Genomic DNA, 18,955 nt, shown 5'->3' with positions numbered 1-18,955 from the left:
TGACAAGAACATAAAGGACATTTTCAAGAAGGTGATTGGGCTTTTTTGTATGATTCTAGATACAAGGATTTTAAAGGAAAATTAAGGAATAGATGGTTAGGGCCTTATGTCATAGAAAAATGTCGTGATAATGGTTCAATATAGATAAGAACCCTTGAAAGTCTACAAGAATCCCTTGTCAAAGTAAGAATTCATCAATGGCATCAGCAAGACAGTGATGGTGGTGGAGCAAGTATCAACTTCTACCACACCAAGTCCCTAAAAGAGAGAAGAGAAAAAAAAATAAAAATATATAAATAAATACATAAACTTGAGTGAAAACCTCCATGAGGCACCTGAGTCCCACTGTGGGGTTGAAAAACTCTTGAGGCAGCCTAATGGTATTGAAAAACAAAGGAAAAGATAAAAAGATCTATGGGTGAAAACCTCTTTTGAGGCACCCAGGGCAAGAAGCTAGGATGAAAACATCCTTGGAGGTAGACTAGTTGTTTTCAAAAAAGAGAAAAAAAAAAGAGAAAAAAGAATTTTTTTGGAAATATTGTTTACAAATCAAGAAGAGGAGGATTACTGCAGCTTGAGAGGAATAAAAGGACCTTAAAAACCCATATTTCAATCCCTCCACCTCATATGCTTCATTATTTCATCCATTCTTCCATTTATGAACTCCTCCAACTTAGTTTATATAGGCTTTGTGTTTCTACAGGATTCCCTGTAATCCTACAGGATTCCCTATAAACCTACAAGAGTTTCCAGTAGGAATTATAGTGGCTTTGAAATCCCAAGAAAAGTGACCCCAAGGAAAGGGGATCACAAGCCTGTGTCAAAAAATAAAATATTCACTCCACCACATCATCACCATGCTTTTCATCACCATGTTACCCCTGCATCCATCCAATAATTCAATTCAAAAAAATATATAGTTTTCAAAGAAGAAAAAAAAAATAGAAGAGGGTGAGAACAAAGGATAGAGGGACAATACCTAAAGGCTATACCTCTCACCTACCATTTAGTAGAACCTTTCTCTACTCATGTCAACAATCTGCATGCTCCAGAAGTGAAAAAAGTATGAAAGTTTAGGGGAGAGGAAACTACAAGACATCATGTAGGTTTCCTAAAGGAAATCCTGTAATAGCCTATCCCACAAAGGAAACTTTATAGGGTTGTAGCCATCTTCAGCATAAAGATTCCAAGGTTAAGGAAGCTCCTCCAGAGCTCAGTAGAAGTAGCAAGATCATCAACATCACTCTTCAGTACCTGCACATCAAAGGAAACAAGCATCAAAAAAGGCCAATAAAAAAAAATATGCAGAAAATAGACAACACAGGGACATCATTCTCCAACAAGCATCATCATCAAAGCATCTTACCCACAAGTATGTCATCTTACTCATGGTCTCTTGTTAGCACGATATGATAAAACATGTAGGATTATGTAAGACTTGGTTTTATAAGAAAAGGTGGCCAGTTGACTTGGCCACCTTCGGCCAGTTGACGAGGAAAAAACAATTAGGCCACTCCACACATGGAAGTAGTCAAATCACAAGAAAAAGGAGATAATGCCAAAAATGGTTAAGTTACAGAGGAACAAAGTGGGAGATGATTAAGAGGTAAGATGGAATGATAGGCTGATGGTGGGACCAACGGTCCAAAAGGAGGTGCTCATACTTGGACAGCCAACACACCATCCCACATGATCATCCATATAAGGAAATAAAACACTGATTCCCACACTAATAGAGCATTAGCAATATTGAGAATTCATCGAAAAGAGGTTGCCTCGGCCTTCTTGAAGAAACACCTATAAGAGACAGTGAGCATTTTTTCAATGCAGGAGATCTACAGGATCCTACAGGAAAACCTATAACATATAGAGTAGTCAATCTATATGATTATCAGTGGGCATTTAGGGAGGATAAATGAAAGGTTGTCCTCAACAAAATGTAACTAGTTAGGTAGGATCTATACTTCCCATGTTTTCAAGCTAAAAAGAAGAAACAAATCCTCATTTGGTTAAGGAAGTTGCACTCTAGGAGAATTATATTGCAAAGTTAACATTTAAATCTCTCACCCACTAGAATTCTTGAATTATACCTTGTTAACGGTGTTGGACCCACCAACATGTCAAGGGGATATCCCTGGTAAGAAGTCCCAATTAGACCTTAGATGGTTTTTTGTAGGAGTCCCGGTAGTGGGTTGTAAGGTAATGCCTTGACCGCAATCTCACAAAAAGGGAAGTAAGATAACTCTATCAGTAGCAAGGGTGTGACTGCTGCAGTGAGTCGAGGAAGGTGTATGGGAGGTTCTAACACATGGGGGGTGAGATGAGGGTGAATGTGAGTTCCAAGTTGAAAGGGATCAGTCCCAAATCAGCTAGGAACACACAACAATCCACTCAAATGCGGTAGTCACAACATACAAGGTAAGATAACACATACAACACTCATGGATCAGTTCGAATGAGTGCAACGGTTGTTACAACAAAGTTCATGTGAAAGGTTTGTCTGATGTCTGGAAGAGAAGTCAACATGGACGGGACAACATTAACAACATATACAACACATTTACAAGAATATTCATATAATTACATATGAATTAGTTCATAAACAAATATGTAAGTTAAACAACATATATCATTAAGGCAACCATAGCAGTCCAACTACAATAAAAACATATGCATGAAAATGTGTTGACTCTTATTATAAAAAGAAGTGTAAGTCACAATCATACAATACATCCATGTAAACCTGCTAGCCCCAATAGTGGAATGTTACAACCACATCCTCCTGCTCCTCCAAAGAGATGAACTAGCTCCATGCAGTGGAGAAGCCAAGGCGCATTACAATATTGTCCAAGCTCTTTCCAAGATAGTCTTATCAGAAGATTGGCTGACCAAAATCCCTTACAATGATTTATGAGGGGCTATTTATAGAAAAGGGTGGGGTGACCCTTGACATTCCCCTTTATGACAGTTCAACTACCCTCATGACTCTTCACCTACTCTATGACCGTTACATCCAACTATTGATACTTGACTTACACTTGACAAGACTCAACATTACAATGCACATGTACTCATGTGAGACAACATGGTTTGACAAATCCTTGCAAGACGTCACTGACACTCGGTCCACTGTGATGAGGCCAACTCTTTTGACATGCTTGTGATGGTGAAGGTTGTGAGTTGATGCCAAGCTTGGTCATCCATGATGGTGTGTATCCACCTTACGGTGACTCTTGCAAAAGCGAACTCTTGTCTCCTTTACAACCCACACATTGGTTTGGCTCCTTCATTCAAATCATCTGCTAACATGTGCATGGTCTTCTTGGGTGCAGCGAAACCAAAAACACATTGATGCATAGTGTCTATGCTGATCTTCAAGTGTGTGCTAGTGGTCATGCACATCAACTTGTCGAAGTACATGTTCAACTTTAGTTGGACTTGCTTCTTGTCTTTTCCTTGGTGAGTGTGTTGAATGGGTTGGATTGCATGCGTGTGCACAATGACATGCATGCTTCTGAATCCCTCGCATGTGATCAACAACATTACCCACCATATTTACTCCATGTCAGCTGCTAGGATGGATCTTTAACTTGTATGGGTTCAGTTTCATCCATGAGTGCATGTTGCGCCCACTGTTGTTCCTGATCCTGCTGCAACTCATTCGTCTGTCTGTGAAACTTCATGTTCTTCCTTGAGTTGCTTCTTCGACACATGAAACTCCTTCTTCATTCCATTCTATGACTTTCATGTCACACCGTCACCTCATAGCATGAGTCTCCAAAGTTTCTTTCATTATCAGTGGAATTGCTCGACCTTGCAACTTTGTTCCGCCTTTGTGTTGTCAACAATCTTCCTCTTGCATTCGCTGCATTCATTTTTCTCGTTGCATTCTGTATGCTACCTTTAGTTGATGTTCATGACGCTACTCACTGTTATGATGTTGCTTGATATCCTTGTCTACAAACAACCTGATGTCTTCGTCAGTAGGAAAACTCATATACACTTGATTGACTGCATCTACAAGTGTGCTCTAAACTGTGTCTTCGACTCTTCTCTCTTGGAAACCATTGTACCTGCACTGCTAAGAGTTAGATGAGAACCTGCAATACCTAGGGACATGGAAACACTCATGGCAAGAAATTTGTCCGTCAAAAACCAAAATGAACTTTGAGAACTGACTTGCAACATACCTGTGTGAATGATCATGAAAGTTGCGCAATTTCGGCCAGCAAGTTGGGAGACTGATTTCCAGCACTGAACAAGGCATAGTCTGGGCTACTGGGAGACTAACTACCTGATGGAGCTGCACAAAGCACAGTCCAGTTTGGCTGTTGACTACTGGGATTGTGCAATGTGCAATTCCAATTGGGAAGGACTGCTGGCCTAGGGACAGATTTGTGCAATTTATTGTTCCAAGCAGCCACTATCCTCTAGAAATGCGTAAAACAATCCTAGAGGTCGGTGCTGGGTAGGAATGCACAAATATAGAGAGGAATGTGAGCCTTCCTTCCCTAGATTGTGCAATGCATCCTTGGTGAAGGCAGAATTCAGGCCGAGGTTGGCCTGACTCGTCAACGGACTACTAAAAGCAACTAAGACAGTAAGTGCACGGTGACACTAAGTGATAGCAGAAGTGATTAACATTGCATGAAAAATATGAATGAAATATTTAGCAAACAAATGAACATACATGTGAGTGAGGCAGTTCACCGGTTGGGTGAACGTCTGTGCAAAAAAATTTCATGCATGCGACAGTAGTGAGGTACCAATGAAAATTGAAACAGAGCTAGGACAAGCTAGTATACATGTAAACAACATCAAGCAAACAATACTCATACAAGTAAAAACACAAAAAGCGAAAAAAATGTAGCACAAGGCATGGGAAGTGGGCTTAACCCAAAATAGCTAAGATGAATGGGCGGATTACTCCTAGATCTGATTTGGGATGTCAGATTTGCAAGGTGGATGTGAGGAATGAGCTCTACAATGTCTGGTTGATTATTTTTTATAACATCAAGATTGTGATGTGCATGCCACAACTCTAGGGGAAGCGACACTTGGTGGGAGGTTTTTGAATTTCTCCTTGCATGTAACCTCTAATTGGTAAACATAGATCCCTAAGACAAGGGATGCCTTTTCATGTTGCCTTAGGAGAAGCAACCCATGCATGCAAGTGTGCTTTGCTCAGTCCCAGAGTGAACTGGTCAACCAGACTACCCATGCATGTAGTTGCTCAAATACTTGGGAAAAATGCACATTCCTAGTTGGGAGTTAGGCTGACTTCCCAAGAGGTTTTTGAAATTTCTAAGCAGAGAAGCTGACTGCTACCCAAATTTTCACAAATCTTGGGCTAAATAGCCCTGCTGGGAGTGTTAGCTGGCAGGATTGTGCAATCCTAGATCCCAAAGGCCTTCCAGAGAGGCTTGCACAATTTCTGGAGGGAAGGCTGGTTGCCCTCTAGAAATGCACAATTTTCAAGGGGAATCTCCTCAGCCTACAGCTGGACCAAGTCTGGGTGAGCAACCTATGAGGGGAATGGAACAACTGTTATCGACAGGCTACCTTTGTGCGAGGAAAACACTTGAAGCTTGAGTACTTGACGAAGAAAGACAAAGTGCTATGTAAGGTTGGTAGGGAAGCTCTAAAATAGGCTAAGAAAAGATTTTGGAGGGTGGTTGTAGTGCTACAACACTTAGCGACACACTGGTAGAACTCCAACTCTCTGAATGGACCTTGTTCGTGAAAATAAAGTCTAAGACCTCTTAAAGTATTGTTCAACACTCAGCTCATCTTGGCTTCACACTAGATTGATTGTAAGATGTAGCATCTTCTAGACTCTTGGTCGATTGACGCACATTCCAAGCCAAGGCAACAAATTTGTTTCGATTTGGGTTGAGGGTATATAGGTGCATAAGCAGTATAGTCGTCAGAGTCTTAGTTTCATCTCTAGTGTTGCTCCACTGCCAGCAGGCCTGGATAGTACCCCGATGGAGTCACATAGGAGCACAAGCATGACTCCGCTACTAGTGAGCCTGGTCAGTACCCCAGCGGAGTTACTTGCATCACATCCCTGTGTAGGAAGACATTCTCTTCTTTCACCGATCATTTTCATTTTAATTTTTGACTTTTAATTTTTTCATTTTCATTTTAATTGTGCATAGGACTTATTCATTTCAGAGGTGAAAGAGGTATCTTGACTTATTGAGAGCAGAGGAGGTTATTCTAGTAGATAAGTAGTTTATTATATCTCTTACGTGCCTGTTAAGGTCTCCCCACTCACCTTACTCTACTTAAAAGAGCTGACAAGGGTTAACCCAAAAACAACCAATTAGAGAAAGTGACACTAGATAGCACGCAAGTGTTGTGTTTTCACCAAGGTTCACTTTGAATAGTATGTATTTTCCTTCGACATAAAATGCAATAAAAGTAACAAGCTCATCATACAGAGGAAAGATGAAAGATAACCAAGTAGTGATAGTTGTACAAGCCCTCTTGTACTTTACCTAGCTCGCTTCAAGAGTCATATATGGTTTCATACAAACTAACCTACGAACGAGACAAGCAAACTAATAAACAACAAAGCAAAGCAAGAGCATAAGCAAAAGTGAAATCAAAGCAAGTAAAAAAGTAGGAAAACAAACAAGCATACAAAACATGTAAGAAAACAAGCATGCAAGCAAACAACTGAAAGAAAACACTACTCCTACTCCTACAATAACGGTGCATGGGCCTGATCACATGAAGTGATACTTCCAATGCAGCCACCGGTGCATTGGTAGACCCATGTTGGTAAAGGCTTGGTCCGTGAGCAACCCAGTTGTGCAAACCAAAAAGCAAGAAAGATATAACAATGAAGACAACCACACTTCATGATTCAAATTGTCCACGGGACATAAGTGAGTGAGTGTGCATGACGAGTAGTCTATGGACTTATCATGGTGTTGTGTGACATTGCATGCAACTTTGAAGCATAAGAACACTCTTGACTGTGACATGCAAGAAAACGAAAGAAACAAAGACAACTTACGTCGTGAACGAGTACTTGCAACATAAGATTTCTCCAATGCATGAGCAAAGGGATCATGCAGTTCGAGTGGAGGAAGTGTGATCTGTGTGTGAGATGGATCTTCAATGCATACAGATGAGTGATGAGGAGCCTTTGGTGATTGAACAGTTTCATGATCGGAAGTTAGACTAACCCCAAGAGAGTGAGCACCTAACATAACCATCAGCTCGGGCTGAAGTGCCTCAACAGTCTTGGGTGTCTCAACTTCTTCATTAGATAAATCATCATACACTGGTGGCTTCGAAAGTTCAACTACAATAGAGTCATGATCATGATCGAAAGTGGAAAGAAATGGACCACGACCGCCACGATCAGAAAAATCGATGAATTCTTCAGCATCCTCATGATCAGATGAATCAAGCAGAGGGGTAGATGAAAAGCAAACAAAATCGTCCTCTGTGTTTCTGGAAAATACATATGAAGGATCAAGTGGATTTCAATGAGTAACTTATCCTCTCCATTATCGAATGATGGACTAACATCCGGTGAGTCCTGTGAGTGATCAATAATGGGTGCATCTGTGGATGAAGACACAGATGCAAAATCACGTATGGTAGGTTCACCAAAGATATTAGGAAAGAACGGAGGGGGCTCGGACAGAAGGGAGTCATCCTTCACCGAGTGTTTATGCTCAAGCTCCCACTCATACTCTTCATGAATGATAGTGCATGTTGGTTGTGAAACACCAACTCCATCAGTGGGTTTTTCTCGTTCACAACAATTAAAGATTCTGGAATGGACAAACACAATACAACATCATCCAGAGGAGCACCTGAGTGTTAAGAAAAAGGTCATAGAAAATAATGCATATGAGAACTCGAAGGATTCATAACTAATTCTGTGCAAAAATTGAGTGAAGTGATGTTGGGAAAGTGTGAAGGATGAACATGTGTGTGAGCATGATCCTCAACATCAATGGGTAGTGGTGGAGATGTTGAATGAGAGGCAGGCAGACAGTCAGTCGAGAAAGTGACCGCATCCACATGAGATTACATAGCTCCATCAATAAATAATGTTGAGCAAGGCTTGATCTCAAGGTTTCTCTTGGGACGAGAAGATTTCTTAAGGTAATACTCAAACCAGTCCCAAAGATAAGCAAATTTCATTTGGCTTCTTAGAGCTTGAAACTGCAAGTCACAGAAGTGCTACCCAAAATCAATAATTGATTCATGCAGAGCCCTCCCTTCCTACAGTCGTTTTTGGTCAAGATTTTCTAGATCAAAATGATATAATGTGTCTTCAATGAGATCACAAAAGTGGTCAAACAAGTGCACGGTGTCAGCCGCTAGGCTAAGCACCCAACAAAATGGAGATTCACGAAGTGTGTATGCAAGTAGAAAACCAACATGTTCATCAGAAAACTCATCTTCCTCATGAATCATGGAAATAAATTTAAGTGCTCAGGCCAAGCCACTTCACCTTCACCATCATACATGAAAGTGGACAAGAGGTTGAAAAGCTTACCCGATATGGAGACATCTTCACAATTCAAAAAACACCACAGGGGAAGAAGAGTGTAAGACTCCATGGAAGATATGTAAAGGTTCAAAATTGGATGAGAGGACACAGCTTCTCATCAGTCCCTCCTTCTAGCACCAAAAATGTTGACGATGTTGGACGCACCAAAATTTCAAGGGAATCTCCCCAGTAAGAAGTCCTAATAGACCTTAGATCATTTGGTGTAGGAGTCCCAACAGTGAGTCGTAAGGTAATTCCTTGACAGTGATGTCGCATAAAGGCAAGTAAGATAACTCTATCAGTAGCAAGGGTGTGGTTGTTGCAATGAGTCAAGGAAGGTGTATGAGAGGTTCTAACACATAGGGGGTGAGATGAGGGTGAAGGTGAGCTCCAGGTTAAAAGGTATCAATCCCAACTCGGCTAGGAACACACAACACAAAAGGACATACACAGCTTCTGGTGGAGCAATTCACTCAAATGCGATAGTCACAACATACAAGGTAAGATAACACGTACAACACTCACAGATCAATCCGAAAGAGTTCAACAATTGTTACAGCAAGATTCATGTGGAAGGTCTGTCTAATGTCCGACAGAGCAGTCGACATGTATGGTACAACATTAATAACATATACAACACATTTACAACGAGATTCATATAATTGCATACGAATCAGTTCATACACAAATACATAAGTTAAACAACATATAACATTAAGGGAACCAGAGCAGTCCAACTACAATCACAACATATGAATGGAAATGTCTTGGCTCTTATTATATAAAGGAGTGTAAGTCGCAATCATACAATACACCCATGTAAACTTGCTAGCCCCAATAATAGAACTTTATAGCCACATCCACCTTCTCCTCCAAAGAGATGAACTAGCTTCGTGCAGTGGAGAAGCCAAGTCGCATTAGAATATTGTCTAAGCTCTTTCCAAGATAGTCTTATTAGAAGCTTGGTTGACCAAATGCCCTTACAATGAGTTATGAGGGGCTATTTATAGTAAAGGGCAGGGTGACCCTTGACATTCCCCTTTATGACAGTTCAACTACCCTCATGACTCTTCACCTACTCTATCACTATTACATCCAACTATTGATGCTTGACTTACACTTGACATGAATCAACATTACAATGCACATGTACTCATATGAGACAACATGGCTTGAGAAAGCCTTGCCAGACATCACTAGCACTCGGTCTATTGTGATGAGACCAACTCTTTTGACATGATTGTGATGGTGAAGGTGGTGAGCGGATGCCAAGCTTGGTCGTCTGTGATGGTGTGCATGCACCTTATGGTGAGATCTTGCTGAAGCCAACTCTTGCCTCCATTGCAACTGGCGTGTTGGTTTGGCTCCTTCATCTAACTTGTCTGCTAACATGTGCATGGTCTTCTTGGGTTCAGCCGAATCGACAACACACTGATGAATAACGTCTGTGCTGATATTCAAGTGTGTGCTGGTGGTCATGCGCATCAACTTGTCGAAGTACATGTTCAACTTCAATTGAACTTGCTTCCTGTCTTCTCCTTGGCGAGTGTGCTTAATGGGTTGGATTGCATGTGTGCGCAAAATGATATGCATGCTATTGAATCCCTTGCATGCGATCAACAACATCGCCCACCATGTTTTCTCCATGTCAGCTGCTGGGATGGATCTTTAACTTGTACGGGCGCAGTTTCATCCATGAATGCACGTTGTGCCCACTTCTATTCCTGATCCTGCTGCAACTCATTCGTCTGTCTATGCAGCTTCATGTTATTCCTTGATTTGCTACTTCGGCACATGCAACTCCTTCTTCATTCCATTCTCTGTCATCACAAAACCTTCATGTTGTGTTGTCACTTCATAGCCTGAGTCTCCAAGGTTTCTTTAATTATCAGTGGATCTGCTTGACCTTGCAACTTTAGTCTGCCTCTGTGTTGTCGACAACCTTCCTCTTGTATTCGTAGTGTTTGCTACATTCGTTGTGTTTGTTGTGTTCAGTATGTTTCCTTCAGCTGGTGTTCATGATGCTTCTCATTCTGATGTTGATTTTTGATGTCCTTGTCTACAAACAACTTGATGTCCTCGTGAGTATGCAAGCTCATAGACACTTGATTGAATGCATCTCTAGGTGTGCTCTGAAGGGTGTCTTCAACTATGCTCTCTTTGAAACCATTGTACCTGAATTACTGAGATAGATGAGCACCTGTAATACCTAGGGACATGGCAACACTCATGGCAAGAAATTTTTCATTCGAAAACCAAAATGAACTTTGGGAACTAACTTGCAATATACCTCTATGACTGATCATGAAGGTTGTGTAATTTCAGCTAGGAGGTCACGAAACTGATTGCCAAGACTGCACAAGGCACATTTTGGGCTACTGGGAGACTGACTGACTGCTGGAACTATGCAATGCATAGTCTAGTTTGGCTACTGACAATTGGGATTGCACAATGCGCGATTCCAGGTGGGAAGGACTGCTAGCCTAGGGACAAATTTGCGTAATTTCTTGGGCCAAGTAGCCACTATCCTCCAGAAATACGTAACACAATCCTAAAGGTTAGTGCTGGGTGGGAATGCACAAATTTGGAGAGGAAGGTGAGCCTTCCTTCCCCATATTGTGTAATGCAGCCTTGGTGAAGGCAGAATCTGGGCCAAGGTTTGCTTGACTCGCTGACGGGCAACTTAGAGCAACTAAGACAATAAATGCATGGTGACATTGTTACACAACATTTTGTCACTGTCCCTGTACTCCCCATTCCATGATCTTGGAGGACCTCTAGAGTGAACCCTACATGCTTTCCCATCATGAAGAATCTTCCAGTATGTCCCTTCTCATGAGCAGAACAATTCCCTTTTAGATCATTTCCTAAAAATCTTCCTTTTACTCTAGTTTACAAGACCAGCATTAATGACCTATGTCCTCCTCGCACCGATTTTCAATAATTAAAACCAACACTAGTGTCAATCAGAGTGACTAAGCCCTTTTTTAGTCATGTTGATCCTCTTTTGGAAAGTTTTTTAAATATGGAGTTGAAGCTTCCAGGTCTAGAATCTTTGTAATAGAAGTCTGGTAAATGGTTGGGCCGAATGGAGCCAAGGAAGTCAGTTTGGGCTCCTTTCACCTATTAGGATGGAACAAACCCAAGAGATAAGACCTACTCCCATGATAAGAGGAACCATCTCCCATCCATCCAAGCTATATAAACCTTTATTTTCCCAAGCTAAACTAGTTTTATTGGAGTGTGAAGTTTCAATAAGACATCTATAGCTTGTAGCTCTCTAGTTTATGTTTGAGGGAGAATTGCGTGTTTGGTTTGGTTTGAGACTAAAGGGAAGAAGCCTAAACTTCCATTTTTGGGCCTATACATGAGATGCTAGTAGAAGTGTGGGAACCTGGATATGTCGGAGGAGACTAGCAATGTCAAGGAATTTGTTGTAATCTCGTTCTGAACTTATATGAATACAACTATTGATTGATTTCCTGCATGAAATGTTATCTTAAATATTTATGGCTTAATGTTCCTTGACCTATTAAGTAGGTTGAATGCAATTTTTATGTTATCACATTTGTTGTTTGCTATTATTTGCTTGTTTAAAGTATTCAAATGAAGGAAATGAAAGATAGATGGAGTAAGGAAGCAAGAGCATCACCAAGTGGAATAGCATACTAAGAGGTAGGCCCTCTTATTTGATTCTAGCTTAAGGAGATTTTCCATAGATTGTTTTTTTGTGGCTATGATGATCTAAAGATGATCTAAGGTTGTCATTGATGTCAACCCAGGCAACATCGGGGGCTACCCTGATCTTGCAAGGGAATTTTGACTTGACAACTTACTCTATTTTGAGTCAAGGATCTTCTATATAGATTCTACTCGTTGAGATGTTTCAGTTGATATATGGCACGCCAAGTAATTCTTCACGGTTTGAGAGATATTCATGTTTAAAGTTAGTAACCCCAATTAGTGGGCTAAAACCATATGGGGTTGTGGCATGGCACTCCTAATTGGTTTTGGCCATTGAATATTCAATAATTAATAATTTTTTAAGCTCCTAAAATCCCTCCAACATTATCTATAGAAGCCCCTCTCAACTCTATAAAAATCAATCTCATATATCCTCCAAATGTAGTGATCATGACATGTTCACTATAACTTCATTTCTGTGCAGTCTTAGATTCTGAAATTAAAACCCATTTGATTCACAATCCTGATTAACGTTGTGACCAAATTTCAGATCTTGGTTAACTATATTTTTGGAGATATGATCTGTGGAAGTTAGGGTTTTTGCAGGATGCCAAACTCATCGAAAAGAAGTTACCCTGGTAAAATCGTCATACCTCTCTCTCATAGAAGAGCATTGGAATTCTGTAAAAATTGGTGGACTATGTAAAGGCTGAAGTTTTCTATGTATCAATTTTATAGCCGAAGGAGGAAACAGTGAAACGTGGTACATCGTAAAAGTTATCTCTATTGAACAAGTCCATAATTAGGTCATTGTGAGAGATTGGGCATAACTTTCTGTTGAAGAGTCCAAATTGCGTCAGACCTATGGAATTGGAAAGACGACTAAGAGGGATTCTATAGGACCGAGGATCACATGTTGGGGATCTGAAATCACAGAGATACATTAGATTAAATATCGTTCTCCTAGAAGGAAAGAAAAACTAGATCAAGTGTTGTCAAGGGGTGCAAAGGACCAGACTTTCTAGGGAAGAAAAGAGAAAGGTGCAGCAAAATGAAGCAGCAGAGGTAAGCTACAGGTAAGTATCTTTTATATATGTATGTTCATCTCTTAATTGCATTAGTTTCTTTGTATTCTTATTTGTTTTTTTTGTTTAGCACTAACATATGTTCTGCAGGATGAGGTAAGTTTTTCTATTATCATGTCATGGGTATTTCTTTGAAGACTTTTTGCAGTTATTATATATTCATCAAGAGAAGACTCAATGCATAATATAATGTTCTGAAGAGTGAGAAATGGTAGCATGATAAGAGCAGCAACCAAGGTACAAAACAACAACAAGAAATTCACCACATGAAGTCTTCAAGTGGGGAGCATTGCATACAATCATTGTAAAAGTATCATTCTACAGAGTCATTGTAAAAGCATCATTGTAAAATTTGTACAAGTGTCTATCTGCCAAGAGTTAAAGAGGCAGTGTTGGGAGGTCTAGGATCATCATTAGGTGGTTGTGTCATAGTTGGGGTTATGGTCTAGTGTGTCTTCTTCTTCTACATCATTCTATATTATTGTAAAGTGGACCATTTTCCCTGGTACGGGAGTCCATTCTTCTTTTATTCTTCTATAGGGTGGTAGGGTGTGCTAGGCTGGTGCATGATGCCACCAATAGGTTCAAGCATGTGTAAACTTCAAGGTGGTAGGGTAGTGCTCATTGGGTGTTGGGGCATCCGTTCAGTTGACCACTGAAGAATATCCGACATTGGAGCGTCCACCCAGTGGGAGGTGGAGAAGAATTCTTGTCTAGAACTCTAGCAAGTTGTTTCCATCATTTCAATTGGGGCTGAATATTAAAGAATTTATTAGAAAAGTGTTCGATGGTTTCTGACCCAGATGGGGTTTTCCTCCTAAAATCTTTGTGCCTCCTGGGTTCTTTTATTTACTGTTATTACTGCATAAACATTAATAATAATTGAATATTAACTAATGCTATGAAAATACTTAAAAGTGCTAATTTCTAAGGAACACTGATTCACTACCCCCTCTCAGTATTTTCCAATAATTGGTATCAAATCTTGGTTCCTTCACTAACAACTTAACTACTGGAACTCAGTTTTCAGAGCATAGAGATGGGAAAGTCAAAGAAGCGGGTTACAAGGATTTCAAAGGAAGCTATAGGTACAAAAAAATCTCAAGAAAGTGAGTATTGTGTACTAACCCCTGATTTTGATGTAGATAATGACTGGATATGGGAATCCAGGATGGAAGTATCTTTGTAGGCACATGGAGTATGGGAATCAATTGTTTCTGGAGAAACATCTACCGACGAAGCTAAAAGGTACAATTCAAAGGCCATGAATGTAATTTTGAATGTTTTTCCAAATTTTGTGAAAGCAAAAGTTGGTAAATGTTCAACAGCTAAAGATTTTTGGGAAAAGCTTCATAGTATCTACTCAATAAAGAAATCTTGTCAACATGTTATTGAAAACTCGGATCCTTCTGAGTATGATGAAGAAGGGTTGACCATAGAAGAATTTTCTAAGGAGGCAATCAAGCTTATAAAAGAGCTCAAGGCTGAGAAGATCCATTCCAATACTCTTGAAGAACAATTTCAAGGTCTCAAAATTAAAGTTGAAGAACAAAAATGTATTGAAGAGTCACTTCAAAAGAAGTTGGAAGAAATCAATAATACAGCGACATGAGACCTCAAGAGAGAAGTCCAATAGAAGCAAGGACTCCTCTTGTACAAATAGGAAGGTAGTTTGTACAAGATGGTAGTTTCATTAAATGTTTAGGGGGAGCATAACAGTTGAAGGATTATAGGTTACCATGAACAAGACAAGATTAGTTTGCAAAGGATATGCAAAAGTGGAAGGAATTGATTTCGACAAAACATTTGCACCAGTTGCCAGAATGGAAGCCATCCGGATGTTTCTCGCCTATTTATGTTCAAGAAAAACACAAGTCTACCAAATGGATGTTAAGTCAACTTTTCTAAATAGATAATTAGAAGAAGAAGTTTACATCGAACAACCTAAAGGTTTTGTACTATCAAAAAAAGAAGACTATGTTTGTAAGTTAAATAAGACTCTGTATGGTCTCAAGCAGGCTCCTAGAGCATGGTATGCTTGTCTGATGGATATCTATGCCAACAAAGATTCAGGAAAGGTACTGCTGAGAGCAATATTTATGTACAAATAGATAAACATAATGTAACAATCGTTGAGGTATATGTGGATGATATACTCTTTGGTAGAAATGATGATCGACTAAGTAAGAACTTTGCTACAAAGATGAAAAGTGAGTTCGAGATGTCTTTACTTGGTGAGTTGACATACTTCTTAGGGCTTCAAATATCTCAGCAAGGGAAAGGAATATTTATATGTAAAGCTAAGAAATTCTCAAGAAATTCAAAATGGAAGATTGCAAACCCGTCCTTACTCTAATGGTAACAGGTTGCAAATTGAGAATAGACGATGCATCTAAGGATGTGGATTAGAGGTTGTACAGATCTATGATTGGTAGTCTTATATATGTAACAACCTCCCGACCAGATGTTATGCAAGAAGTTGGACAAGTAGCAAGATTCCAAGCAACACCAAAAGAATCACATATTATTACCGTCAAAAGTATTCTTCGATATCTAAAGGGCACAACAAAATATGCATTGCGGTATCCCAAGGGAAACAACCTCATTATTCAAGCCTTTAAAGATGTAGATTAGGCAAGAAGCATTGATGATCGTAAGAGTACTACTAGAGCAACATTCTATCTAGGTGGTTGTCTCGTATCATGGTTGAAAAAAAAGAAAACCTCAATCTCGTTATCTACAACAGAAGCAGAATACATTGCAGTGGCAGCTTGTTGTACTCAAGTCCTTTGGATGAAACAAATTTTGCAAGATCTTCAAGTACAATTCAGTGAGCATATTTCCATCTCCTGTAATAACACCAGTGCCATCAGCATCTCCAAGAATCCTGTCATGCATTCAAAAACAAAACATATTATGATAGAACATCATTTTGTTAGAGAACAAGTCACTGAAAAGAATATCAAACTTGAATATGTTGGTACAAAAGAACAAATCGTTGATATATTCACTAAACCTTTACCTCTTTAAGAATTTGAATATCTTTACTAGAAGCTTGGGATTCTCCCAAGTTCTCATTAGATTTTCCTTATTCAGAAAATAAAGGGGGAGTGGAAGTGTGTACAAGTCCATAGGATGGTTTTGTGTCAGGGGGAGTTACCCTTTGCCATTTATGTCAAAGGAGGAGAGAAGGCAGTAGGAATAGGTGCCCTGATCACAGGGGGAGTACTTGTGTTGCTGTCAATGCCAAAGGGGGAGATTGTTGATCTAAATATGATCTAAGGTTGTCATTGATGTCAACCCAAGCAGCACCAGCGGCTACCTTCATCTTGCAAGGAAATTTTTACTTGAAAACTTACTCTATTTTGAGTCAAGGATCTTCTAGATATATTCTACTTGTCGAGATGTTTCCATTGATATATGGCACGCCAAGTACTTCTTCACGGTTTGAGAGATATTCATGTTTGAAGTCAGTAACCCCAGTTAGTGGGCTAAAACCCTATGGGGTTGTGCCATGGCACTCATAATTGCTTATAGTCATTGAATAGTCAGTAATTAATAATTTTTTAAACTCCTAAATTCCCTCCAACATTCTCTATAGAGCCCCTCTCAGCTCTATAAAAATCAATCTCATATATCCTCCAAATGTAGTGATTGTGGAATTTTCACAATCTGCGAAGTCTTAAATTATGAAATTAAAACCCATTTGATTCGCAATCCTCATGAACGGTGTGACTGAATTTCAGATCTTGGTTCGCTATATTTGAGGAGATATTATCTGTGGAAGTTAGGGTTTTTGCAAGCTGCCGAATTTCATCTCAAGGAAGTGACCTTCGGAAAATCGTCATAACTCTCTCTCATAGAAGAGGATGGAATTCTGGAAAAAGTGGTGGACTATGTACGGAATTTAGTTTTCTGTATATCAATTTCAAAGGTGAAGCAGGAAACAGTGACACATGGTATGTCGTACAAAGTAGCTCTATTGAACTAGCCCATAATTAGGTCATTGTGAGAGATTGGGCATAACTTTTCCTTGAAGAGTCCAAATCAAGTCAGACCTATGGCATTGGAAATAAGAATCAAAGGGCTTCTACAGGCCCAAGGATCACATTTTGGGGATCTGAAGTCACAGAGATACATTAGATTAAATATCATGCTCCTATAAGGAAAGAAAAACTAGATCAAGTGTTGTCAAGGGGTGCAAAGGACCAGACTTTCTAGGGCAGCAAAGAGCAAGGTGCAACAAAATGATACAGTAGAGGTAAGCTACAGGTGAGTATATTCTATGCATACATGTTCATCCCTTAATTGCATTAGTTTCTTCGTATTCTAATTTGTTGTTTTTGTTTAGCACTGACATATGTTCTGCAGGATGAGGTAAGCTTTTCTATTATCATGTCATAGGTATTTCTTTGAAGAATTTTTGCAGGTATTATATATTCATCAACAAAAGAATCAATGCATAATCTAACGTTCTAAAAAGTGAGAAAGGGTAGCATGAAAAGAGCGACAATCAAGGTACATAACAGCAGCAAGAAATTCACCACATGAAGTCTTCAAGTGGGAAGCACTACATACAATCATTGTAAAAGTATCATTCTATAGAGTCATTGTAAAAGAATCGTTGTAAAAGTTGTACAAGTGCCTATCTGCCAAGAGTTGAAGAAGAAATGTCAGGAGGTCCAGGATCATCATTAGGTGGTTGTGTCATAGTTTGGGTTATGGTCTAGTATGTCTTCTTCTTCTACACCATTCTATAAAGTGGGCCATTTTCCCTAGTACGAGAGTCCATTCTTTTATTCTTCTATAGGGTGGTGCTAGGATAGTGCATGAAGTCACCAACAGGTTCAAGCCTGTGAAAACTTTAGGGTGGTAGGAAGGTGCTAGGGTGAGTTGTAGCTCATTGGGTGTTGGGCCATCCATTCAGTTGACTACTAAAGAATCTCGGGCATTGAAGCATCCATCCAGTGGGAGCTGGAGAAGAATGCTTTTCTAGAATTATAGGACGTTGTTGCTTTCATTTCAGTTGGGTCTGAAGATTAAAGAATTTATTAGAAAAGCATTTGGTGGTTTTTGACCTGGAGGGGGTTTTCCACCTAAAATCTTTGTGCCTCCTGGGTTCTTTTATTTACTATTATTACTTCATAAACATTAATAATAATTGAATATTAACTAATGATATGAAAAGATTTAAAAGTGCTAATTGCTAAGGAATACTGATTCACCCCCACCTCTCAGTATTTTGCAACAAGCTAGGCCTGCTCTCTCGGGCTAGAGAAATTGTTTTTGTCCGCACTTAGAATTTACCTGCACGACAAATTGGCGACTCCACTGGGGAGCCAATCCTTTTATTTGATTGATTTTCATTTTATGCTTTTGTGTGAACTTTTATAGTATCACCATTTCCCTTTGGTTTTCTCTACTTTTCCTAGTTTACTGCTCTGAATCTGAAATTTACAGTGGAAATTCTTATTTTAGCCTTTGAATTTTTTTTCTCTTGAATCCTCGCTCAGCGCATTTATTTTTCTGATAGTCGTGCCAATTAGTGAGAGTTTCTATAAAACAATCATGCTGACCCCCTTTTGGCGCTTGTTGTCGGTTAGGAAGTCACACTGATTCCTATAGGTGAAGATCAGGGTTTCCCCTATATCCTAACCAGTGC

Source organism: Pinus tabuliformis, chromosome 1_1 (assembly GCF_031772625.1).
Source record: "Pinus tabuliformis cultivar Carrire ecotype Pingquan chromosome 1_1, CPIR1, whole genome shotgun sequence".
Lineage (NCBI taxonomy): Eukaryota > Viridiplantae > Streptophyta > Pinopsida > Pinales > Pinaceae > Pinus > Pinus tabuliformis.
The sequence above is the reverse complement of the archived record's forward strand: the minus strand, read 5'-3'. Positions refer to the sequence as shown.